General features: G+C 45.3%; 1 protein-coding gene across 3 annotated transcripts in view; it reads left to right on the plus strand.

Moving 5' to 3' along the window:
* Window positions 1-7608: 7608 nt before the first annotated feature.
* The window catches only part of LOC142560968 (receptor-type tyrosine-protein phosphatase kappa-like), a 586354-nt gene continuing 572854 nt past the window's right edge, over window positions 7609-21108 (plus strand). For 2 of the 3 annotated variants that reach the window (XM_075673412.1, XM_075673413.1), the window contains exon 1: window positions 7609-7882. The gene's annotated coding sequence lies outside the window, so the exon portion shown is untranslated. The remainder of the gene's footprint in view (window positions 7883-21108) is intronic. The other variant, XM_075673411.1, reaches the window with a different exon arrangement.

Genomic DNA, 21108 nt, shown 5'->3' on the forward strand with positions numbered 1-21108 from the left:
GGGCGTAATCCTCTTGACTAAGGCCTTTACTTCGCTGGGGCAGCAGAAGTAGCAGTCTACTGATAAAACAAAGTACAACTAATAAGACACAAAACTTAAAAACTATTTACAGCAAAATTTTAAACGCATTGAAAAGTATCAACCATTTGCCAAATAGCAAGTAACTAAAATACAGCACAGTAAAAAAATAAGAACATTCTGGTATTACCAAAAGTTATACATTCAGAATATAACATTAATAACATTACTATTGGCATTTAACAAAGAAACTTCGTTAACATTCGTTAAACACACTATGATCAGAAAATATTATGTTTTGTATTGCATGTTTAAATTTGTGAATTGTTCTAGAATTTATAACTTCGTCAACAATGTTTGGGTACGTATTACATGAACACATGGTTTCATATTCGATCGTTTGCGTGCCATATTTTGCCCTTGGTTTCTTTATTACTATTTATGTGTGACGTAGGTTGTATCCTGTGCCTCTACTCAGTTGACGAGTTGAAAATAGTTCCCTGTTGATGTAGGTCTCCTTAAATAGCCGTATGCACATCTTTGTTTATGTAAGAGTCTCTAAATTTAGGAATGTTGTAGCGTATCATTAGTATAGAAGATCCTATGTATTGTTTCGAGAAGTTCAGCAACCGAACAGCTCGCCGTTGCAGTACTGCCAATTTTTCTATATCTCTTTTATTATCGTTTCCCCATAATAAGAGGCAGTAGATATTATGTCTATTGGAAACTTTCTTTAGTTTGTGTGACAACTCGTGTAAGTATGGCACCACGTGCGCTTGTCTCTTGTTTTATTCTTTTCTTTTTTGATGTTTCGGAACTTATTCTTTTCTCTTTCTGCAAGATGGCTTCGCGTACTGAAGTGATCACAGAACTGGGAAAGCCTGCGTTCTGTAATCGCGCTGATTTAAAGAACTTTGAGCGCACTCGTGCTCGCAGGTCTTGTTCAGTATTGCCTTAGCTGAATAAACGTAAACTCACCAACTGAAAAAAATCAAAACCACAGATAGACGTTTCGGCGCCCAATACGGATGCCTTGATCACAATTAACGAATGCATGATGGTCTGTGTTATATATGCGTCTGAAGATGCAATGCGCTTGCGTACAACTCAGGGAGGGGTTCCCGTGCCCGGTATATCGTGTTAGTAGTAGATTGTATGCAGAATGATTCAAGGAGCAGTCGGGATGATAATTTTTTCTCTCTTTCGATGATAGAAGCCCAATGCCAGTTAATACTGTGTCCAGGCTTTTCGTGATGCTCTGCCAGGGCGCTGGAGACCGTGTGTCCTTTGGCTACATCACTGCGGTGCTGCTGTAGTCTTCTTTAAAGTTCCCCGTCTCGCCTACGTAGCAGGCCTGGCAGTCCTGGCAAGGAATTTTGTAGACGACGCCCGGAAATTTTTTTCGAGGCGTTCTTTCACTCGGACGAGTTGTTGTTTTAGCTTGCTTGAAAGGACGTGGCAGATTTGTACATCATAATTTTTGAATATTATTTACATTGACTCGCTCACGCCTCGGGCATAGGGGAGAGACGCCCGTTTCTTGTTCTCATCGGCCTTACAGGGGGTTCAGCTGCACGCTTCTCTTTAGTCTTTATAAACCGGCCAGGGTAGCCGTTGCTCACCAAATCCTGCGTCACACTCTTCAACTCAGATCTGCGTGCGTCAGTAGTCAAACAGAATCGGAATGCATGGGTGAACAATGTCGAGGCAACAGATAGTTTTTCTCCAAGGGGATGGGCCGAATCAAAGTGCAGATATTTCCCTGTGTGGGTAGGCTTTCGCTAAACACTTGTGAAAAGGCCGGATGCAGTGCGCATGACTTCAACGTCAAGGAAAGCCAAGCGACCATTACCTTCTTCTTCAACGGTCAGTTGTATTTTGCTTTGGAAAGAGTTCAGGTTCTGCAGAAAAGGTACGACGTCTTCGCGGCGGATAATTGAAAAACAGTCGTCGACATACCCCAGGAACAATTCTGGGGCGCGCTGCAGCGTCATGAGGGCTTTATCTTCGAGGGCTTCCAAAGCAATGTTGGCACAAGACACTGACACCGATGCTCCCATTGCCATTCCAAACACCTGCCTGTAAAATGATCCATGAAATGAAAAATATGTGTTGCGTCAAGAAAACTCCGAGAGGTGGCACACGTCGTCGACTTCGAATGGGGTGCGCGAAGGCAGAGATATGTCGTTTTGCAATGCTCTTCGGCAGCAGTCAACAGCATAATTCACAAGTATGTGTGTGAACATAGACTTAACGTCAAAGGAAACCATTACGTCTTCGCTGTCTAAAGTCACGTTCCTGACCTTGTCGACAAAATCAGTGGAGTCTTTTACGTACGTCGGCGTTCGTCCAACGAGGCGTCGGAGCACACCATGAAGATAGGCCGAGAGACGGTGCAACGGAGAGCGAGTGCAGCGGGACATTAGGTTCGTGAACCTTGGGCAGGCCGTATATTGCAGGAGCTGTGCCGTTGTGGCACAGCAGCTGGTTATACAGATGCTTCTTTTCGGGAGGCACAAAATTGAAAACGACAGCCAGTAGCTTCTGAAGTTCTGACTCGCTTTTTCTTGTGGGGTCCCGATTGACCTTCGAATACGCGGTGCTGCCCTGGAGATGCTGCGTCATCTTCGAAACGTAGTCATCCCGATTCACGACAACCGCGGTATTCCCCTTGTCCGCAAGCAAGACGACACTGGCTTTGTTCTTTTGCAGTCCTTTCATGGCGACTTTATCGAAGTGGCTGATACTTGAGGTACTAGCATTACGAAGCTTTGAAAGAGCCCAAATATCGTGGGTACGTGCTACATTTTGCAGAGAAGGCTCGGCTTGGCGTATTGCCTTCTCAACTGCACAAGCCAATTCCGCATACTTGGCGGATACCAATGTTGAAATTCAGGCCGCGGCTTAGTAGATGAAGCTCAGCAGTATCAAAGTGGTGTGACGACAAGTTGCAAATACCACCTTGGTTGTCAGCGGGCTGACATTTGTCCAGCAGAGAGGAAATCTTCTTTTCCTGGCACCTTCTTCTTTTCTGTCGAGTCGCCGTAGCTGTTCCATTTGAGTAGAGTAAAATCTCGTGGGATTCTGTGTGAGCGGTGTGCTTAGGCGTGCATTGGCTAAAAAAAAATTATCGTTGTCCAAGAGCTTTATGGTAGCCTTCGTTTAAAGGATGCGTGATTCTAAAAGGAGCTTCCAGAAGCGCGAGATTACGTGCTCTTCAAACGGCCTACGAAGCAAGAAGGGTAGGTGAAGGGACTTCGGGATGATGCTGTGGGCTTTAATAATAATAATAATATTTGGGGTTTTACGTGCCAAAACCACTTTCTGATTATGAGGCACGCCGTAGTGGAGGACTCCGGAAATTTTGACCACCTGGGGTTCTTTAACGTGCACCTAAATCTAAGCACACGGGTGTTTTCGCATTTCGCCCCCATCGAAATGCGGCCGCCGTGGCCGGGATTCGATCCCGCGACCTCGTGCTCAGCAGCCCAACACCATAGCCACTGAGCAACCACGGCGGGTGCTGTGGGCTTTAGGGCGCAGATTTGCCTCGACATTCTTCACCCGTGCATTCCGATTGTGCTTGACTGCTGACGCACGCATATCTGAGTTGAAGAGAGGGACGCAGGATTTGGTCAGCAACCCCGGCCAGTTTATGAAACTGAAGAAAAGCGTGCAGCTGAACCCCCTGTAAGGCCGATGAGAACAAGAAAACTGGCGTTTCGCCCCTATGCACTAGGCGTGAGCGAGTCAATGTCAAAAATTTTCAAAGATTATGATGTACAAATCTGCCACGTGCCTTCAAGCAAGCTGAAACAACTCGTCCGAGTCAAAGACCGCCTCGAGAGAGAGAGAATGAGAAAACAAGGGTAGGAAAGGCAGGGAGGTCAACCACGAAAGCATCCGATTTGCTACCCTACACTGGGGGTGGGGAACGGGGAAAAGAAAGAGGGAAAAAAGGGAGAGAGTAGGCACTGAGTGCGTGTGGGAGGGACAATATACACAGGGACACTATAAAGGGTCTCTTAAGCCGGTGCACTTCAAGTATTGCACTAGTGCACGAATCGCTTTTCGAGCCAGGGACGGCTGTGGCCGCGGTCCGAGTATATTTGACTCGGTGAACGGTGACTCGGTGAACGAGTCCAGTCGCTGTAAACTTGCCCGCAGAGAGAGGTGTTGGACATCGTAGCGAGGGCAGGTACATAATAGGTGCTCCATGGTTTTCTCGCATCCACAGGAGTCGCACATCGGGCTCTCGGCCATTCCCAAACGATAGGAGAATGCGTTCGTGAGTGCCACTCCCAGCCACAAGCGGTACAGCAAGGTTGTTTCGCCGCGGGAAAGGCTAGATGGCAGTTGTAGCCGCAGCGTGGGGTCCCGTTTATGCAATCGGCAATTGAAGGCAATTGACCGCCTCGCAGAAGAAAAATTTCCGGGTGTCATCTGCAAAATTCCTTGCCCGGGCTGCCAGGCGTTCTACGCAGGCGAGACGGGGAACATTAAAAGAAGGCTAAAGCAGCACCGCAGTGATGTAGTCAAAGGACACACGGTTTCGAGCGCCCTGGCAGAGCATAACGAAAAGACTGGACACAGTATTAACTGGCATTCGGCTTCTATCATTGTCCGTGTCCGTGTATCATCGTCCGCCAGTCCGTGTCTTTTATTCTGTTGTCCGTGTCTTAGTTCTTGCGCCCAAAGTCAGTTCTAAAAGAAAACGAAGCATGGGGTGTACAGGCCGAGCGTATCAAGGAGTTGGCTGGATTTGGACCGAGCAAAGTATGCATGGTATCGTCGCCTAATGGTTAGAGCACCGGGCTGCTGTGCTTGATGAACCAGGCTCAATTCCACCGTGGGTCAGACATTATTAAGGCCTGGAGTGGCTCATGCCCCCGATGGTCCCAAAAACGCGGCGTGCGGTACAGAAAGGCATGTCGGCTTGCTTCGCGCAGGCATGCGCTTGTGCCACTGCTGGCGCGTTAGTTGTCCTCTTCATCCGCAGTGGCCCCCACGCCGCTTGTCACGCAAAAAAAAAGCCAATGTAATTAAGATTGAGGTGATTCAGACACTCTAACTCTCGAGCTTATGTGGAAGTCGAACCCACGACGTTTGATGTTAATTAAGGCACTGTAAATAATAGAGTGAATCAAAGCGCTCCAACCCGCGGCCTTTGGTGTTAATTAGTGCGAAGCTATTTAAGGCGCAATTAAGGTAGCGTCAATTAAGGCACTGCAATCGACGACCTTTGGTAGGAGAAACCAAATAATAGGTAAAAATTTAACGCATTCGAATGTCAAGTAATTTAACGAATGTTTCTTGAGCGCGCAGGCTTTCGCCTTCACCCTCTTTGGCGTGTATGCTAAAGCGACTGTTGAGTTGTTCTTTCAGTACCTCCGATGACGTGACCTTGGTTCTCTTAGTGCTCAGGCAGCATGGCGCAGGCATAAGGTTCACTGTTGATCTCCCTCATTACCAGCATCTGCAATTTTAGATATTAACCTCTTACTACACCTTCGGCACTCGTGCAAAATGCATTAGAGTTCGCGTTCCCGTGAGGACTTGCACCTTTAAGACATTGCTCAATCGAAAACAGTGAAAAGGGCTATAGCCACTCTGTCTCCGGTCTGCTCTACCGAAGCCGTGCGAGCACACTGTGGAAAGCAGTTTGCAGTTGCAAATATCGAGGCTGATTGCAGCTGGGTTTCCTTCTGCGATCCTTATCAGTGTGTCCGAGACCTTGCTTGGGAAGCTCAAAGGATACAGCAAAATTCCTGAGGCGTTGCAGAAGAAGTGGCCATACATACATGCACAGAATTGCCCAGAACTCTAAAAAGTTGCAAGCAAGCACGATGTTGCTGTGGTTTTTTTCATCGCCGAATAAGCTGTCGAAGTTATGTGCCCGAGTTTCGTCCCGAAATTCCAAGCCTCTCTGGGAAACGAAGCGCGCCAGTCCAGTTCTTCGCTCCGTCGCGAGCTGTGAACTTCCGTCGAGCTGCGGCGAAGTCGGCGCGGGTCAAAGCGGCCGCTGTGCTGGCGGCCGCTCAAGTTGCACCGGTGCGAGGAGAGGAATTGAAAACAAGCAGGACGAGCGCTGAAGGGAGCAAGTGTTATCAATTAGCAATGGTGCGGGTTCACGTTTGCCTTCCCATGTGCTAGGAAGAAGCCGGGGGGCATTGGGGCCCGACAGATGCCCAAATCGTATCACATAAGGAAGGTGAAGGCTGTAGCAGTGTGCCATCGATTTCTCTATAGAAGAATGAATGTGTATTTTTATGTTTTAAAATGCATTAAACTGCAGTAAAATGTTTTCACCTGATGCGCGTTCGCTGTTTGCGGATTTTTGGCGAGCATTTATACCTGCATTTGGGTGTGGTGCTTGAAATGAACTCGTTGAAAGTCTGGCGCTCTTTTTGTCGTCTCCGTTTTTCTTCCGTATCTTACTCTACATTGCGCCACAATACCTTTATTAACGAATATGCAATATTGCTTAGTTGGCTATAGCATTTTCGATTCTTCTTGCCGCCTGGAAAAAGCACATGCGCTAAGTAATGTTTTCGTATTGTTATTGTTTGGTGCAGCTGATGGCTGTAACAGTGTTCCATCCATTTCTCTATACAAGAGTGAATGTGCATTTTTATATAATGCATTAAATTAAATTACGCTCGATTAGTCGGAAATGAAAGTGTGCATTGATGACTCGAGGAAAGAAGACACGGCAACAATGACAGCGTGGTAATGGTAACGAGAGAAACAGTACACGCAACAGTACGTGTGCATGCGGCTTCTTGTTTTTCGAATAAACTCAGTTGTCCGAGGGCCGCTTTCTCGTGCGCTTATTATGACAGTGATTATACGAGTTGAACACATCGCAACGTTTGCGCATTCCTAGCTACGCCTAAATCTGTCGGTTCAAAACTCACCGAGACGCGAATGCTAAACAAGATGAAACATGAATAAAGGGAAAATCAGACATCCACCAGTTCGTAGGAATTGCTACAAAGGAAACCCATACCGGTTCCTCAAAAGAAAAGGCTCATAGTTGAAGAAAAATTCGTCCTTGTCCGCGACTCGAACCCGGGACCACCGCCTTTCCGGGGCAGCCGCTCAACCATCTGAGCTAACCAGGCGGCAGATGGCAGGGCAAAGTCCAATTTGTCGACAACACGAAGCAAATGCAAGTGTTCGACATAGTAGTTTTGCGGAAACCCGCAAGGTTTGCGGGTTTCCGCTAAATTACTACGTGCAGATGAAACATAATTTCCACTAATTTAGCTCTAATAGACCTATCCGAGAACAGCTGTTACGTAGCTACAACCGAGGCTCCGTGGTGGCCACCAAGGCCTGCATGCCGGCAAAAACAAAACTACGCTGACTGTGGGAGGCGCGGAGGGGGGTTGATAATATTGTTCTTCGAAAACTGCTGGGAGCGGAGCAGACGCAACGGAAGAAGGAACCACGTGAAAGCGAGCGGCTGGCCTAAACAACCCGAAGGAAAAGCGTGCGCCGTCGGCGCTGATTGCGCGAGAAGGAACGCAGCGCCGTGGTGGCGAAATGCGGATAAAATGAGGTCACGTAACAAATAAGAAAGGGCGAGAATCGAGAGGGAAGCTGTATCGAGCGAGAGAGAGGGCCGTCAACCAACGACCGGCGGCAGCAAGCAGACGTCGCGTGGTCGTCGGTTGCGTGCGTGGCTCGAGACCGCCTTGGCCGTCGCTGCGAGAGCCTTCTACAGTGTTGCGCGACGAGCGCGGCTCTGCCCACAATGCCAGCTGGTTTGTGCGAAGTCTGCTAAGCCACACCGAGCGCGCCCGGAGCTGTGTGCGACGTTGGTTGGTCGCAGCCGCGCTGACACGTAAGGGAGCAACTGGTGAGTTCTTCTCAGCTTACCCTGGGCAGTAGGGTCACGTTTCACGTGCAACCTGTTAGGAACATGTCGCCGCCTGCTTCAATGTCTGACTAGAATCATATGCCATTCGCTCCACCTACATCGCGTTTTGCTTGCCGCGTGGAATTATCTCGGGCACTCGAAAAGCGCCAGCATCAGCTTTAAACTTGAACGCACTGCCACCATAAGCGCACATCGATAAACGCGTTTCACAGTTTTCTGGCTAGTTTGACTGCTTGCGGCGTGCGCGGGTTTGGAAAATGAACGAATGCTAAAAGGAAAACGGCCACAGCAAGGGCATCAGCACCACCAGCAGTTGTAAATCGGAACGTTCGGAAGTTGTAAGTCGGAGCTGTTCCCGCAGGCTAAAGCTAGCAATGAGTAACTGAACATCGGCGTACTAAAAAAATTGCGCTCACTACTCATTTTGTGACCGCCGTTGGCAAGGCAACGCTGTGAAAGGACGCAGTGACAGGTCGAACATGTTGCTTTTAATGGCGGTTCACCATTGAAGGCTGTGCACGAAACTCGCAAACACAGACGAAAGCCGTGCGCTCTTCTCAAGCAGCTGCATTGGTAATGACTGATCGTATTCGCTCAGTCGATAATTTCGTGGGCTGCACGCAGTTGTTGAGCCCACCCCTCGAGCTTTCCGGCATTCACCAGGTCGGCCCAATGATCGATACGCGAAGCCTTCCTGGAAAAAACGACCAATCGATCTGGACCTGCGTGTTTCTTCGTCATTCATCAGCGTTGCTTTTACTGCCGCCATTCACATCTCATTACCGTGCATGCCCATTCCTAAGAGAACGAATACAAAAAAAAGAAGAAAGCGGGCGTTTGATAAATACAAGCCTGCATGCCTAATGAAGAGTTATTCCCATTGTCGGCTCCAACGCTACTGAGCGGGCATTTTGGCAGGTATTGGGAATCTTTGTTTTACTTTTATACAATACATGTAGCCCTGCACGGAGTTGCGTTATGGTAGGGTGAAAGAGATTATATTAGAAAGATATTAGTTATCTGTATGTGCAACCGATGTTCACTGATATGCGCTACCAATATGCGTAGCGCATATCAGTTAGCGTCGTTTGCACAAACAGATAACGTAGCATACAGAATGGGAAAAACATGCATAGAATAGTAATGCACAAGTTATTGTGGCACGCAAAAAAAGCGCAAAACGCAGAAAATAGTTGTTTGGCCCCATAAGAACGAATGCTCTTAATATTGCGCAGACAAAGAAACGAAGGAATAAAGCTTCGCATTCCTCACTCTTACGGGAATCGAAAGGAAAGCGAAGCTATCGTGAAGTGGATAAGTGGTATATATATATATATATATATATATATATATATATATATATATATATATTTATTTATTTATTTCAAAGTACCTTACAGGCCCCAAGGGGAGCATTGAGTAAGGGGGGCGTCATTGAACAAATGACAAGAGAACACAGATATATGAGCGCTAAGAAATGTGAGAGTTAAAAATGTTTGTAATGATCACATGCTTCCAAAACAGTGTTAAAAAACGCTAAATCAATACAAAGAGTTATCGGGAAAGGAATGAAAAGTACATTTCACCCTAACATAAAAGGCGATGTAACACTTGCGCAAAATAACGTACATAGTGCGAGTACATAAAGCAAACAAAATTGAAACCACGATAACAAGAAAAAGAAAGTCACGTATTATATGACGTGACATATGTACAGATGAAGATATTTGTTATGATGAAGACTGTAGGTTCAGTAGTTGTCTAAATTTATCATTGCTCATTTGAGCGACAGTGCTATTAGGAAGCGAATTCCATAACCGAATCGCTCGTGGTAAAGCCGAGAAGTTAAATGCGTTAGTGTTGCCATAAATGCGAGTGAGACTTAAATCATTATAAAGTCGTCGTGATGTGCAAGACGCGCGTTCCAGTGGCAAGTTTGGTGGCTTGATTTGGTGAACATATCTATGGAGCAAGGACAGGAGTGCTATGTCACGTCGGCTACTCAGTGATTGAAGGGAAAGGTCGAGTTTTATTTGAGTAATGCTTGACTGGTAGCTGTAATTTCGGGAAATAAATCGACTAGCTCGGTTTTGGATGGCTTCTATCATGTGGATTAGGTATTCATGGTAGGGAGACCATATAGGGGACGCGAACTCGAGCTGAGGGCGTACAAATGATACGAATGCTAATTTACGGATGTTAGACGGGCTATTACGCAAGTTGCGGCGAATATACCCAAGAAATTTGGAAGCGTTTGCGCATATGGTTGCAATGTGAAAGGCCCAGGAAAGGCTCGGTGTAAGATTTACGCCTAGATATTTATGTGCTGATGCCTGAGATATTATATTTGAGTTCATATAATAGGAAAACCTATGAGTTGATGTTTTTCGCGTGAATGTCATTAGTTGGCATTTAGATGAGTTAAGTTTCATTTGCCAGTCTTCACACCATTTGGTAACGAGATGAAGGTCCTCTTGAAGAATGTGATGGTCATCAAGGCTGCGAATTGGTCGATATAATATACAATCATCGGCGAAAACACGCATGCAGGATGAGATGTTATTGGGCAGATCATTGATGTAAATAAGAAAAAGCAAGGGTCCTAGTACGCTACCCTGCGGTACACCGGAACTGACATATGCAAGGGGTGACGTAAAATTATTAACGACTGTAAATTGCTGACGATTTGTTAGGAAGTTACGAATCCAGGAGAGCGTTAAGCAGTCTAATTTGAGAACGGATAACTTGGAAATTAAACGGCAGTGAGCCACACGGTCGAAGGATTTGGAGAAGTCGAGAAAAAAGCAATCTGTTTGAAGATTATGGTCCATGTTAAAATGCAAGTCTGTAGTGAATTCTAGTAACTGCGTCTCACATGACAAACCTTTCCTAAACCCATGTTGGTTAATAAAGAAAAAATTATTTGATTCCAAATGATGATATATGTGAGATGCAATGATATGTTCAAGCATTTTGCAGCAAATACTTGTCAATGATATCGGCCGATAGTTTTCTGGGGAATTCTTGCTACCATTTTTGTGGACTGGTATCACTTTTGCAATTTTCCAGTCTAAGGGAAGCTGGCCTGATGACAACGACTGGCGGAAGATATTGCATAAAAATTTGCTAGATAACGTGACTGTATTCTTTAAAATTTTTGAGTTAATATTATCGATACCCGAAGAAGTAGTCAACTTAAGGTTATTTATGAGACCTGTGATACCATCCTCTGTTATATCGATGGATTGCATGTACTGGTAATCTAGATCAGTGACTTCCGGCAGATTAGAATGGTCTTCTACTGTGAATATGGATGAAAAAAATTCATTAAAGACGACTGGGCATTCCTTGTCACTGATTGGAGCTTGATTCCCATCACTTAGTGAAATGTGAAGTGAGCCACTATTGGGTGAAATCACCTGCCAGAATTTTCGGGGGTTGTTTTTAAGTAGTGAAGGTAGATCTTGAGAGAAGTATTTTTCTTTAGCCTCTTTTAAAGATGAACAGTAAACTTTCAAAAATGAGCTATATTTATCCCATACCACGGGTGAGTTTGTACGCTTTGCAGTTGCGTATAGCCTTTTCTTCTTGTTTCTGAGCCGTCGAAGGTGCTTGGTGAACCAAGGGTTCTGTCTATCGCCTTTTATTCTTATTTGGGGGATATGAGTTTCCACTAAAGCACACAGCTTTTCTTTAAACAGAAGCCAGTTTTCGTTGACTGACCGAGCAGAAAACGAAGCTAAAAAGGTGCCAGAAAGAAAAGTATCAAGTTCTTTGTTAATATTGCCATAGTCTCCCCTGTTGTAATCACGGATGGTTTTGTTTGAGACGCCTGTATATTTCAAGGAAATGTTAAGAGTAAGTTGTAGTAGCTTGTGATCACTGAAACCGTCTAAGCAAACAACTTCACCAATTGTTTTAGGGGTGTTAGTGAAAACTAAATCTAATATGTTAGTGCCACGGGTGGGCTGGGTAATTATTTGGAATAAATTGAAATCTAACATTCAAGAAATGAACTCCATTGATGTATGACAAGAGGATAATAGGTTATTCCAGTCGATCAATGGAAAATTAAAGTCGCCAAAAACATAGACGATATCAGTCTGACAGAGCTCAAGGGCTTTAGAAATACTATTGCGCAGTTCGACAAGAAAGTACTGGTTTGCATCGGGAGGACGATAACAGCATCCTATCAGTAGCTTGTTTCTGTAGGTTTGACATTCAGCCCATACTATCTCAATACTGGAATCTACATTAATAACTTGTGAGGTAACTGTTCTTTTGATACCAAGGAGTACGCCACCACCTCTCTTTTCGGTCCGATCACACCTTAAAATGTTATATGTGCTATCATGTGGAAATATTTCATTATCTGTTATTTCAGAGTGTAGCCATGTTTCAGTAAGAACAAGAATATCTGAACTGCAGTCATCAAGAAATGAGGCAATATCGTCGCGTTTAGGCAACAGACTTCGGATATTTGTGAAAGATATTGATAATGATGGTGCGATGACAGGTGGCTTTGACTTCCTGCAGTTCACATCATGCAGTGTGGTTTGCTGCTATTTAACACAAGGAACAACTGTATTCTGAGTGCTATCAAACATATAAATGGCGTCCCCAATTCGTAGTCGATCGGTTGACAACGTAAATGGCTTTGCTTCAGTTTTCGCAAAAGCAATTAGCTGCTTTCTCGCCTGCCGGGTAGCTGGCGAAAAATCCTCGCGTATTGAAAAACCAGACCCTTTCAGTTTGCGTGCAGAAGACAAGATACGGCCTTTGTCTTTGGAAAACGTCATTTTCGCAATAATAGGCCTCACCCTGCCTTCCGCAAACTTCCCTAATCGGTGCACCCTCTCAAACTGCGCAGTCGTGAATTCCGTACCCAATTTCTCGGAGCAAAATTGTATCACTTTTTTTTCTGAAGCTGCCCAGTTTTCCTTAGCCTCATCTGCTATTCCAAAGAAGAGCAGGTTGGATCGTCGCATACGGTTTTCTGCATTTTCACATCTAGAAGATATTTTATACAGCTGATTGGAAACGTCACGCAATCTTTCCAAACACGGTCCAGAATCCCCAGCTGGTTGAGATGGCACAGGTGATTCCAACGCCACTAGCTTCGTATTTAGCACTTTGATTTCGTTTACGGCGGCAGCGCGTTCCTCGTTCGCTCGTATCAAGTCACTGCGCAAAGCCTTCTCATTTTCTGCATGTTTGCGTGCAGTTTCCAAAGCAGCTGCCTGTCCCTTTTGGAAATTTTTACAATCGGCTTGCATAGCAGCCACGGCGTCTTCAGGCTTATTTATTCGTTCCAAGGCAGCAGCGAAGGCGTCTGCCTCAACCTTCGACATTGGGCCGGGATTCGGCTCGACGTCACCCGCGAGGACAAGTAACAGCTCAAACAAAGTAAAGTACATTTTTGCAAACAAAGTAACCAACCGCTTAAACGCGTCACTCCACTCTGTCGGGCACGACATCGCTATGATACAATAATCGCTAGATTTAACCGAAGCAGCACCCGCCAGGTAACTAACCTGCAACAATGGCATTGGTGAGGAAGGCATACTTGAAGCGATGTCGTGCCCGAAGCGGACGGTGGCTGGCTGGCTTTTAATATATATATACTGGCTGGCGTTATATATATATACACAGGAAAGAGACGACGAACTTTTTGGAAGACTTCTTTTACTTAACGTTTTCGGCTGGTGGACCAGCCTTCGTCAGTGTACAGTAACGCATGTACAACACATACACAGCTTTAAAGGCACCGTATCACGAGCTGAGGGTGCGCTATCTACACTGACTAGACCATACACTGCGCATCATAAATCATTATCATTGCGCATTATAAATGATTGTCCGTGACACGCATTTTGGAATATACAAAAAATGAAATGCAGATGTGTTCACGATACAATACATACAAACATGACTCTCAAGTAAGTGCCAGCGGTTACAATGGTTATGTGTAGTGAACACAAAATGACTTACACATGCAGATACAAAGGCGTGATGTTTGGCACATGGCATCTCTAAGTGCAACCTTGAATTATCTAAAAAAGTAATATGTGAAGCGTACAACTTCGAGCCACAGCGACATACGTCAAAAAAGACACATGTAAAATAAGAGACAGAAAAAAGCGCTGAAATCATCTGTGTACACTGTGTGGGAAGTGTATATTTGTGCTCAATCTAAAGTTAGACAGGTTAGTTTTCCTTTGTTTTCATTTATTCCAGACGAGACAGTGTTAAATTTGTGAATCAGGTAAGATTCGCGAAGCTCGCGGTCATGGTTGGTGCGGAATCCAGATTCGAGTATTGTTACTTTGAGATTATTAAATGAGTGGCCCGGCATGTTAACATGTTTCGAGAGTGGTAGATTTGGTTGGGATTTGGCATGTGACCTGTGGTTGTTAAAACGGATCCTGAAAGGTGTTTCAGTCTGGCCTATGTATTGCATGTGGCAAGTGCCGCACTCGAGCAAGTACACTACGTTATATGAATCACAGTTGAAGCTGCCTTTAATAGTGAACATGAATTGGCTGGCTGTGCTGGTGGCAGTTAATGTAGGCGTTATATGAGCGCAGACTTTGCAACGTGGTTTATTGCAGCGGCTGCAACCGGTCGGGTTAGACGTGGCGATTTTTGAAGACGTTAGTATGTCAACGATGTTTTTCGAACGTCTATACACGACACGAGGTGGCTCAGGAAAAATGGCTTTTAACCTGTCCCTTTGGGTAAGAATGTTATAGTGTTTGCGGAGTATGCCTGAGACCTTAGGGTTAGATGCGGAATGTGTGAGTATCAAATTAGTCGACTGGGAGCCACTGGGCTTGTTTCTGCCTTTAAGAAAGTCCATCCGGTCATATCCTGCCGCTCGGTGTATCGCGTCATCGATCATCTTCTCTGGATATTTACGGTTGAGAAGTTTCTTTTTGAGTTCCTGGCAACAAGAATTAAAATCGCCTTCTTCGGAACATATGCGCTTAAAGCGCTACGCCTGGCTATATGGAATCGCAGTCTTACAATGACGCACGTGGCTGCTTTCAAAATGAAGAAATTGATGATTATCAGTTCGCTTTTTGTAGAGTTTTGTGATTAGGCGTCCATCGGCAATGGTAATCGTCACGTCAAGGAAGTCTACAGATGACGGTGAGTAATGATGTGTGAATTTGAGAGCGGGGTGTGCCTGGTTGAACGCCGCAACGAAGTTTAGGAGTTCCGTTTCGCTATGCGTCCAAATACAAAATATATCGTCGATGTAGCGCTTAAAGTAGATCGGTTTTAGTCGTACACTATTAAGGAACGCGTCTTCGAGCACTCCCATAAAAACGTTCGCATAGTTGGGGCCTATTTTAGTTCCCATCGATGTCCCACTAATTTGTACATAATGAGAATTATTAAATCCGAAGTTGTTAAACTCGAGAACTAACTTAAGCAGAACCTCGAGGGTTGAGCTATCAATCGGGCTATTACATTGGATGTGTTCATAGGATTTCAAGACAGCCTGAATGCCATTCCTATGGGGAATATTCGTCTAGAGGGAAGTGACATCCATCGTTACCAGAAGCGAGCCTTCGGGAACGGTTAGATCTATTATGTCATTAAGAAAAGCATTAGTATCCTTAATGAAAGAAGAAAATGTGGCTGGAATAAATTTGATTAGACTGTCGACGTAACGAGAGATGTATTCTGTGACTGTTCTGATGCCGGATACAATGGGACGGCCTGGATTACCTGGTTTGTGTATCTTGGGCAGCAGGTAAAGGCGCCCAGCTATTGGACTAAGTGGGATCAAGGAGCGTGCTGTTTTATCGTCGATCTTCTGCTTCTTCACCAATGCTTTTATGGTCTCCTTAATGATGGAAAGGAATTCGTCGGTAGGATCACGGGGAAGTTCTTTATAAAATGTGCCGTCAGATAACTGTCTTACGGCTTCTTTTTTGTAATTTTCTTTTGTCATTATCACGACCGAGCCACCCTTGTCCGCCGGTTTAATAACAATATCATCGCGCGTGCTTAGGCTTCTAAGAGCATCGGATTCGCTAGTGGAAAGATTTCTCTGGAATGGGGCGCGTGTCTTGTAGGTGTCGAGCACGTCGCGAGCAACAGCTTTGATATATAGTTCTAGGCATTTGTCCCGTTGGGAGGCAGGCGTCCAGTGTGTCGCGGACGGTATAGCTGGGTGGTCCTGTTTGCTGCTAGCGCGGCCATGAAAATATTCTTTGAGTTTTAAGTTTCGGGAGAAGTTTTCAATGTCTTTAACTGGAATTCGTCGAAGCCCCCGGTGGCTGGACAGAAATTGAGGCCTTTTGAAAGAACCTTTTCTTCCGTAGGCAGAAGCGCAACATGGGAAAGGTTAATTATGGTAGTGTCCGGGTTGGTTGTCTCCGGCAATGCTTTAGCAACTGGGATTACAGAAGTTGCCGAACAGGTTTGTTTGATAGAGTATGTTATCGCCGGGACATTGTCCCGTAACAGTTTCCGACTTTTTATTTTGGTTAACGCGTTCACCTTTTTTTCTTTGTAAACATTCAGCAAATGTACTTCATGCGAGGCAAGTTGGCCAACCAAGGTTTTTTCTACATTTAAAAGTGAACTTGCCGATGATTAATAGTGATTTAAAATAATACGGACTAGCTGGAGTGAAGTTCATTGAAGTGAATCGATAGTTCAGAGGTGGCTGGGTTTACACGAATTCGAAGGCCCCTAGGGATTATGGAAGTATTAACATACTCTCTAAGGGTGGACACATGAAGTTCCGCACGAATGCGTTTTTCAGTCACCTTCCGGCACTTCAGAAAAGATACGGAAACAGTACTTAAAGTTGAATTACCAAAGGAGTCTTGTAGTCACTGGTCACTCGGTGCTGGGTCATTTGGAGATTTGCAGCACGGAACGCGGGATGGAGCTCTGTCCCTTGACATCGGGGTTTGTGCAGGTGGCTGTGTGGACTCTTTTGACGCGTGGTCGCACCAGAACGACGAGGCACCCAGAAGACTCTTGGCGCAAAGATGACGGATGTGGCTTGCTATCAGGCTAACGCCCTCAAAGCTGGGATGTAGCCCACCGGCAGCAAGCACGCAGGGGGGGGGGATAACCATTGAAAACCATGGTCGATGAAAAATACTGTTTTTGATCGATGACACAGGCCGCGAAGCATCCTGTTGAACCTGCACGCTTCCGCATTGCATCGTCGTACAAAGCCTAAATTTTTACCCCCATAACGGCGATTTAGGCTTCTTGGCAAAATCAGGCTTACGTAGATTCGAGATACTTTCGGTAGTTCTATCCGGATGTGGTCAATTAACGTGCGGTATTTCTGGAACACTGTTGCGGCACTCGAACAAGAAAGGTCGTTGGTACCGACATGCAGTACAAGAGTCCGTGCGGTGTCAGGTACGAAGTCTAGCAGGGAGCGCACGTCCTCGACACGCGCGCCAGATTGCAATATGAACGCAGGCGTACCCATCTGATGTGGATTAAAGTACTGGTATACGTACTTTAGTTGTGAATCGCCGATGACCGCTGATTCGGTGGCAGTCTTCGGATACTTCCAGAAAGTCGTCTTTGCAAGGTCCATAGCGGTGAATATAGGGGTTTTCTTCAAAGTTCAGCACGCAGGACCCGACGTAACATACGCAGGAAAGAGACGACGAACTTGTTGGAAGACTTCTTTTACTTAACGTTTTCGGCTGGTGGACCAGCCTTCGTCAGAGTACAGTAACGCATGTACAACACATACACAGCTTTAAAAGCACCGTATCACGAGCTGAGGGCGCGCTATCTACACTGACTAGACCATACACTGCGCATCATAAATCATTATGATTGCGCATTATAAATGATTGTCCATGACACGCATTTTGGAATATACAAAAAATGAAATGCAGATGTGTTCACGATACAATACATACAAACATGACTCTCAAGTGCCAGCGGTTACAATGGTTATGTGTAGTGAAAACAAAATGACTTACACATGCAGATACAAAGGCGTGATGTTTGGCACATGGCATCTCTAAGTGCAACCTCGAATTATCTAAAAAAGTAATATGTGAAGCGTACAACTTCGAGCCACAGCGACATAGGTAAAAAAAGCCACATGTAAAATAAGAGACAGAAAAAAGCGCTGAAATCATGTGTGTACACTGTGTGGGAAGTGTATATTTGTGCTCAATCTCAAGTTAGACAGGTTAGTTTTCCTTTGTTTTCATTTATTCCTCGTCTGGGATAAATGTCTGTCTCGTCTGGAATAAATGAAAACAAAGGAAAACTAACCTGTCTAACTTTAGACTGAGCACAAATATACACTTCCCACACAGAGTACACACATGATTTCAGCGCTTTTTTCTGTCTCTTATTTTACATGTGGCTTTTTTGACGTATGTCGCTGTGGCTCGAAGTTGTACGCTTCACATATTACTTTTTTAGATAATTCGAGGTTGCACTTAGAGATGCCATGTCCCAAACATCACGCCTTTGTATCTGCATGTGTAAGTCATTTTGTTTTCACTACACATAACCATTGTAACCGCTGGCACTTACTTGACAGTCATGTTTGTATGTATTGTATCGTGAACACATCTGCATTGCATTTTTTGTATATTCCAAAATGCGTGTCATGGACAATCATTTATAATGCGCAATCATAATGATTTATGATGCGCAGTGTATGGTCTAGTCAGTGTAGATAGCGCGCCCTCAGCTCGTGATACGGTGCCTTTAAAGCTGTGTATGTGTTGTACATGCGTTACTGTACTCTGACGAAGGCTGGTCCACCAGCCGAAAACGTTAAGTAAAAGAAGTCTTCCAAAAAGTTCGTCGTCTCCTTCCTGCGTATGTTACGTCGGGTACTGCGTGCTGAACTTTGAAAAAAAAAACCCCTATATATATATATATATATATATATATATATATATATATATATATATATATAATGAGAAAGAGTACGACGTACGTTCAATTAGCAGACTATATTTCAATGACGTTTCGGCTAGTGGACCATCCTTTGTCAAAGTCCTCTGACAAAAACTGGTCCACCAGCCGAAAGGTCAGTGATATAAACTCTGCTAATTCAACGTATGTCGTACTTTCTTCCGTGATTGTAATACCAGGGCCAGCGTAATTTCCGCAGCCACAACTACGTATGTGCGTATGTATGTATGTATGTATGTATATATATATATATATATATATATATATATATATATATATATATATATATATACGCAGGACAGAGCCGACGAACTTTTAGGACGACTTGTTTACTAAACGTTTTCGGCTGGTGGACCAGCCCTCGTCAGACGTGACGAAGGCTGGTCCACCGGCCGAAAACGTTCCGTAAATAAGTCTTCCTAAAGGTTCGTCTCTTTCCTGCCTATGTTACGTCGGGTCCTGCTTGCTGAACTTTGAAGAAACCCCCTATGTATATATATCTTTTCACCGCCTAACAAATGTTATCGTATTGGAAGTTTCTTGAGTGTTATCGATGGTTCTGTTGTCACCGAAGCTTGTGCAATCTGATTGCACGATCGACGCTAATTGTGTAGAAGTTTCGGGAAGGCACGTAGGCACCACCGATTACTCTGGAACCTTCGATTGCTCGTGTATAAAAGCCGACGCGCTTAACGCATAGATCAGATTTGGACGATCGCAGGCCGTGTTCGCCGCTATTGCAATGCTTTGAGTGCAACTTGCGTTTGTGGGCACAAGTTCGCCCAATAAAAAGTTAGTTTTGGCCTTCAGTTTTGGAGCTGTACTATTCACCGTGACTACCAGGTGATAGCCTCAGCAAGGCCGTCACGTAGCATATATATATATATATACATATATACACTGACAAGCATATGCATAACTACTAGAGGGCGATGGGGGAACTTTCCCGCCACTGAAAAAACGGGCGAGGGCAAAGTATTCCATTTGCCCCCCCCCCCTCCACCTCCGATTACGAAAGTGGGGACATTCGGCTACACGCTATGAAACCCAACAAAACGGCTATGAAACCCAAACAAACAGCATTCTTTCTGAATGCAGTGACCACTGTATCACATTCATCGTGGCCAAGAGCTGGGGTGGTAAAAGCCCCGACTTGATTGACCGGCGGTTATTTATGACGATGGCGCCGGAGAGGGCTAGTGCCTTTCTCTTGTCCTGCGTGTCGGGTACCGCGCATGCTGCCTGTCGCCGGTGTGATACGTCTTCCCTCTTTTGGAACAAACAATAAAAGCACAACGGCAGATCGAACTTCCTTGTAAATAAACATTAATGCACATTCTATACGAGTAAATACATTCAAGAAACATTAATGCACATTCCATACGAGTAAATACATTCAAAAAACATTACATGAAATTTTCAAATACAAAAACAATGCACACAATAAGTCAAGGCACCTGCTCAAGGTTGGTCGTATTGCATGGAGCACACATTGTTTTAACCCCGGAGCGCTAGTGGTCCCATCAGCTGAAGCCACTGGTCGCTGCTGCGCCCATGGGCTGTCCGCAAGCGCTGCCTCGCAGTCGTGTTCGCTGTCGTCCAAAGGCTCACGTAGAAATGTCTCTCTTGTACGTAGCAAGTGCTTTCCTTTGTGGCGCGAAAGGTTGCCGTCTTCTGTGATGGGGTTCTAGGACGTGGGCTGCACACAGTGCTGTAGGACACGTGCCTTTGTTTCCCATGAGCCTTCACGCACCCTGGGTCTCCTTGACTCAGCAGTGGTAGCAGCTGCCTGTTGTCTCTTGTCTGGCGATGCTTCGCGAGCCGGGGTTTACCTTGGAAGTCGGGTAGAGTTGTTCGTAGTCTGCTGGCCCTGAAGAATCTCCGCTGGTGCAGCAGTGCCTTGCAACGGGGTTGTCCTGTAAGCGAGCAAACCGCGCCAAAAATCAATGTTTCGGCGGTTTTCTTTGATATCCGCTTCATCGCTTCCACCCCTTTTTTCTGTAAGGCCATTTGAATGTGGAGAGCCAGGGCCAGAAGTGACGTGCTCGAAATCGTACTCTCCCTCCAGCACGGCAAACTGTTTGCTTGCTAAGGCCGGCCCCTTGTCCGAACATACCTCCATTGGTATTCTGTACTTCGCGAAGATAGCGCTAGTTGTTTCAATGACAGTGCTCGCCGTTGCGTCTTTAAGTAGTTCCACCACTGGGAAGTGGGCCAGTGCGTCGCAGACGCAAAGACCTGCCGCCGTAATAGGAAATGTCGATGCC

Source organism: Dermacentor variabilis, chromosome 10 (assembly GCF_050947875.1).
Source record: "Dermacentor variabilis isolate Ectoservices chromosome 10, ASM5094787v1, whole genome shotgun sequence".
In the NCBI taxonomy this organism is placed as follows: Eukaryota; Metazoa; Arthropoda; class Arachnida; order Ixodida; family Ixodidae; genus Dermacentor; species Dermacentor variabilis.